This window comes from Chanodichthys erythropterus, chromosome 15 (genome assembly GCF_024489055.1).
Source record: "Chanodichthys erythropterus isolate Z2021 chromosome 15, ASM2448905v1, whole genome shotgun sequence".
Classification (NCBI taxonomy): domain Eukaryota; kingdom Metazoa; phylum Chordata; class Actinopteri; order Cypriniformes; family Xenocyprididae; genus Chanodichthys; species Chanodichthys erythropterus.
Window position 1 is genome coordinate 13,813,603 of NC_090235.1, and position 6,000 is coordinate 13,819,602.

Below are 6,000 nucleotides of genomic sequence, written 5' to 3' on the forward strand. Positions count from 1 at the left end.
TTAGGCATCGTTCTGTTTTTTGTAATAAGTCAGATTATGACGCGTGTCGCTCTGTCTCTATGCGTAATGCTGCGTTCACACCGAACGCGTCTGGGGCGTCAAATTCGCGCCAGACGCGTCTAGTTGGACGCTTGAACATTTTGAAGTCAGACGCTTCAGACGCGCGTAAAATTCGCTCAATTCGCGCGTCTAAACAAAGTGTGTTCAGACGCGAATTCGCGTCATGGGAGGGGCTTTCATCTCTTTCTGCACAGATCCTCTGAATAAACACATAATCTCGTCAGTTGGAAACCTGTAGCGGCAATTTAACTCGGTTATGCCGGCCGACTTTTGCTAGCTAGAAGGTGGGTTAGGGTTAGTATCAACGGCTAAAATCATGCAAAAAGTTTTACAACTAACCAGATTGTCCGATTTCTTCGCTTATTCTCTTCCAGGCAAGGTCCTTTTTATTCCTGTCTCGATAAAAATATAATGACACATCACAGAGCTCAGGGTGGCTACACACAGCGACATCTTTGTTCTGGTCTCCGGCATCACTGATCACATCATAAACACGTTACTACCAAAGCAGAGTCCCTGATTGGTTAACGCGCCGCGAATTTACGCCAAAGTTCAGATTTTTCAACTCAGGCGTTTGGGCGTCAGACGCTCAATTCGCGCGTCAGCCGCGTGAACGCTCAATTCGCGCGTCAGCCGCGTGAACGCTCAATTCGCGCCGCGCCATTCGCGCGTCAATGGCCGATTCGCGCCGCGCTAGACGCTTGATTCGCGCCGCAGGACCTCTAGACGCGCGTTTGCATTGACTTAACATGTAAATCAGACGCCTCAGACGCCCCAGACGCGTTCGGTGTGAACGCAGCATAAGAACAGCCCTCCTCCTTCACAGCTCATTTCGAGGGAACGCCTCCCTAAACTCGTGCACGAGTATTGAACACGAGTGTTTGTTTACCACCGTGTCAGTGGATTCATGATGTCGGACTAACTGCAGGTAACTCAGAATCTGCAGTTGTTATTCGAAAAATATCTGCCAAATACAGTCAAAGCATTTCCGACATTGTAAGTCGAAATTTCGGATATGTTTGTATTTAGGCACGAACTGTATCAATAAAGCTTAGCTATCGTATAGCATTACAGCTGCTAACTTAGCATACTGAATATGCTTTATTTTTCTGTAAATTCGTGAACTCAGTTGTAATTTACTGTGTATTAGAGCACTGAAGATGCTGATACGACGCTAACGTTACTCCCATTTCAACTAGCATGTAGTATTTAGCAGACTGGTCACTGCCTTACAACTACAGTACAAGAACAACGTCGATATACCTGAATAACAGTACAACAATAATTATTCCACAAAGAAAGAATAATCACTGTTACCTGTCGAGAAGAATTTTTGCGAACTGCGCATCTGTCTTGACACCTCTCTGTTCCTTCATTGCTCTCCAGCGTTGAAATGTTTCTCCAAGAACGACTCTGGTTAGATTACGTTCTTCTGACAATTTTCTCCTCTTCTCAGCAACTTAAAGTCTTTCTTTTGCGTCCTCCTTCGGGTTTCTTCTCTTCCATGGTGCAAATTCGAGGAGGAAAGCAGGAGCGACAATGAAAACAAACCGAAACTAACGACGGAGATTCACGCACTATGCGCATGCGGCGCCTGTGTAAAGTTACTGGAGCGCGCTCGTCTCTCACAAGGAACGTCACGGCAGTGATTGACAAGCCAGAAGGCCAATCGTTTATGCGATGATCGCGTAAACGATTGGCTGATGTTTTTAAGGCCCTACCTCGTGCACAGATGATGTATATTGATATTATTCCTTTCAGTGCACCTAATAAATAGTCTTTTATCAGTTAGTAAAGACAGTTTCAAGTAATATTGCAAAAATGTATAAAACAAAAAATCCTCTTTAGCACCTTTAACCTAGTTAAGAGTAACAAGATGGCAGCAGAGAAGAGGAGACACATGCTTTCCAATGAAGATATGAAGTATTGGAGTTATATGATGACATGGAGTTGATAAAATGATATAAACTTGATTGACTTGTAAACTTGATTCTTTTTGTAACTGACCTAATAAGAAATGTAATAACTTTAAATAAATGTAATAAATTTATTACATTTAAATTATTAAATATTACTTAAACAATAATTAATATGTTTAATGCATTTTAATACATTTAAAGGTGCTGTATGCAATTTCTCAAATTCATTGTTGGACATTATTGATATTTGAAATCAACCCAAACAAACCCACCCCTCTCTTCATTGCTCCGCCTCCAAAACTCACACTCCAATCCTAACCTCTGAGTCGCCACCCTGCTCTGAGTTGGTCAAGAACCCCGGCCCGATTGCTGCTGGCATGCGAGGCGAGTGCACTACCAATGATGCTAAACACCTCATTCTCTAGCAGTCATCAGTGTGCAGTAGTTTACCTGCAAAACTCTCACTGTCTGGCCTCTGTTACACACGCAATGAGAGTGGATGTCTGTTCATCACATGCCCCTCACGGACAACTTCTGCATAAAAACATTATAAAACAACAACATAATGTCCAGGGTCTCCCTCTTGTGGGTCCCCCTTGGTAGAAATCACGAGAGGAGAAATTGGCACGACCACAAAGTCCCCTTCACAAAATGCTTCACGAAAAATAAAGTGCAGATGATGAAGGACTGATAAGGAAGCACAAAAGATGATCATACAGTACACAAGAGTAAATATAAGTATAAGTATACAAACAAGAGTTTCTTGTTAATCGCAAACAATTTCGCTTAAACCATCAAAATATGAGAAAAAATATTTTTATTTCTATATTATTTAAATGTTTTAAAATATGACACTGACTACAACATAGTCCATTTTTAATATTTAATTGGTTCTCTCTTGTTTTTGTATGTGTTCATAATTTCTTTGTATTACAGACTGGTCATGTAAAAAGCTAGATCGGAGATGATACCAGGCCACTTCATATCTGTTTCTCATGCTGCAGTTCAGATTTATCCTCATACTGACTCATCTGAAGACACACTGATAAACACAGACCCTTTTAGACCATTGATAATGATAATTATTCTATTTGGGCCTGATATGTTAATTTCATGAATGTTTAAAAAATATAATTTACTTACTATTGGACGCAATTTGTACAATCCAACAAGAAAATACACAGAAGATGAAAATGACTTTGTCCATTGTTTCTCATTTGTTAACCGAGTTGCCAGTGTGTTTCACTTAGCAAGCAGTCTTGCTTCCTAAAATGACTTCTCCACCCCCAAACAAAAGGATACACCCACTTCAGCCCATCATTTCATTTAACAGACATTTTAGGTAATATTATGCAACCTGGTATCACGGCAAAACGTGAAATAATCACGTTAGTCCGTTTTGGAAAACGTGTAGCGGTCACGGTTTAAGCCCCTCAGACGTGAAACTTAAACGTTTGCTTTAACATGTATTGTGGAGAAATACCCGGATGGTGAAACCACAACCTATTTTGGTTTTCATTGGTTTTCAAACTGATAAAAATGTAATATTGCTTTACTGACGATCACTGCATACAAGTCCACGTTAATAAACGAGACAAACGTGACATGGCCAACACGTTTTTATTAATATTATCAAGGTGAAAATTATTAATTTGCCCTGATCCACGCTGAAAAAAAAACGTATAAATGTCACGTTAATTAAGTAAAACCTTATTATTTATTGTATGTATTTGAGATACCAACCCGGTATCAACGCCACGTGACCCATCAGATCTTTGATTAATTTGTCCAAATCAGATCACTTTAGGCTGTTTACACCAACAATAACTATAAGCTTCCACACCGACAGACAATAAAGTTCTGTTTATTATTATACACATTGTAGTTATGTTGTCTCTCACTTTGAATGCTCAATCGCTTTAAAGTCGGGTAGATTCTGATTGGCTATCAATGTTTTTATTGTTTATCCATCACTGGGGTTTAGACAAATCGTACAAATTCATACGAGTGAGGTCGTATGAATTCATATGAATTACACCTCGTAAAATACATACGAATTGGTCATGAGATAGCGTTGGTCCTATGAGGAGTATGAATGGTCATTATTTTGTGGTAGGCTACTAATTCTTTCAAAGCTTCAAATACTTCTTTATGTACCCACGACACAAAAGCATGTCATTTTGCTGATCAGAAATCTCAACAACATTCAACACTGAAGACATTTTATTTATAATCTTTTCATTGAATTTAAGTACCTTAGCTCCCCTTCTTTGGTCAGTATATGCTTTACATTTCTGCTGTTTACATGTCACAGTGTTTTCGATCTCAGAATATGTCTTCACTTCTGTGCTGACAGGCAGGACATTCAGGTTTGTACGCATCTTGCAGCCATGCAGGAATTCGAACGATGTAGCCCCTGTGGTAGCATGTGGTCTCGCCCTGGTAATTATGCAAGAACTGTGTCACAGACGATTTCCAAGGCTTCCTTTCCTGAATTGCAGATTAGATGCATAGTTTCAACACTCTATTAAATCGTTCTACTGCTCCGTTGGCCTGTGGATAATATACACTGGAGTACAAATGCTGAATGTTATGCTCCTTCAGCAAGTCAGCAAAAACAGTGGATGTTAGTTGTGGACCATTATCTGACACTAAGCAGAGTGGAGTACCTTCTCTACTGAAGATGGTGTCCAGAAAAGTTTAAGATGACATCTGATGACACTTGCGATGCAAAGGCTACTTCTGGCCACTTACTGTAGTAGTCTACCAGCTTTATGGAGTAGCGGCAATCCCATGTACCAGACTCAAATGGTCCCACAATATCGATGGCTACCTTTTCCCATGGACCATTAGGTAGTTCCACAGGTATGAGAGGTGCCGGTGTTGGCTGTTTTGTCGTTTAGCTGACATGTCAAACATGAGGCAATCAGAGTTTCTACATTTCTGCCCATTTTTGGCCACCAGTAGAGCTCGCGAAGTCTTCGTTTTGTCCGTACAATGCATTAGTGTCCTTCGCCAGTCTTTCACCGGTCTTGTACGCAGTGACAATAGAACCACAAGGCAGTGATCACCCCGCATAATTAAGGGACCCTCCACAGACAGCTCGTTTCTGATGTGAAAGTAAGGTTCTAGTTCTTGTTCTGACTTCTTGGTTTTAGGCCAGCCATTCTTGATCTGTTCATGAAGTTGGGCTAACTGGGGGCAGCTCTCTGACACAGAAGAGAACTTGGAGACCAACAAGGCAAGTAAGTGAGAAATAGTGACAACCATTTCAGGTTCATCTGTTGGGTCACTTGTCTTAGGTAAGGGGAGTAGAGAGAGGCAGTCTGCTGTTGTGTTGTATCTCCCAGGGCGGAATGCAACCTAGGTATAACATAACAGACAGGCTGACCACCTAGTAATTTGCATGCCAGCTCTCCCTGTGCCCTTGGATGTAAGAAACGTTGTATGGGTTTGGTGGTCAGAGCGCAGAACAAAATGCCTACCCTTAGAGATATACGTCCTCCATTTTTCAATACTCCACACACAAGCCAGTGCTTCCCTCTCCACAGTCGAGTACTTCCTTTCAGCTGGCGAAAGAGTTCGGGAGGCAAAGGCCACTATGCACTCCGTACCATCAGTGTGTAGCTGAGAAAGGACTCCTCCCACACCGTAATCGGAAGCATCAGTACTTATGTAAGTTGGAAATTGTGGGTCGAACAGAGTTAGAATGGGGCTCTTTGATAAGAATGTCATCAGGATGACAAAGCTTTGTTCTGCTTTATCAGTCCAGAGAAAGTTCATGTCAGTGGAGGTCCTCAAAACATCACGGATGGGTTGAACCACTGTTGCGTAATCAGGTATAAATTTACTATAAAAGATGTAAGGCCCAGGAATGAGCGCAGTGAAGCTGTGTTATGGGGAGCAGTTGCGTGCACGACAGCAACTACGTTATCAGGGTCTGGATGTAGTCCCTCCTTAGAAACCGTGTGCCCCATAAATTTCAAGGTTTGCATCTTAAATTTACATTTCTGCATATTTA